Below are 338 nucleotides of genomic sequence, written 5' to 3'. Positions count from 1 at the left end.
CATAGGCTTTACACCAGAGCCAGGGAATCCATCCCCAAGCTCTTTAGAGTATAATGAAGGTGTGAAGAATCTTTGATTGAGGCTACACCTCTCGGAGCAAAGGTATAACCTCCCTTACTCTCCCGAGCCTTCGCGAGCTCTATGTTTACAATGGCTTAATTTCATAGCATCTTAATCGTATCGATGTGTTCGTCTCTTTAATACGAGCAATTTAAAAAAATAATCACTAAAATCCATTAAGAAATGAGGGAGATATTAAGGTTTTAGTGTGGACGGTCACGGGATCATTCCTTTGGGGACAATGAACGGATGTCGTCCATCCGCGCGTGTATTGAATG

This window comes from Phalaenopsis equestris, unplaced genomic scaffold (assembly GCF_001263595.1).
Source record: "Phalaenopsis equestris unplaced genomic scaffold, ASM126359v1 Scaffold000070, whole genome shotgun sequence".
Lineage (NCBI taxonomy): Eukaryota > Viridiplantae > Streptophyta > Magnoliopsida > Asparagales > Orchidaceae > Phalaenopsis > Phalaenopsis equestris.
This window is presented reverse-complemented; position numbering follows the sequence as displayed.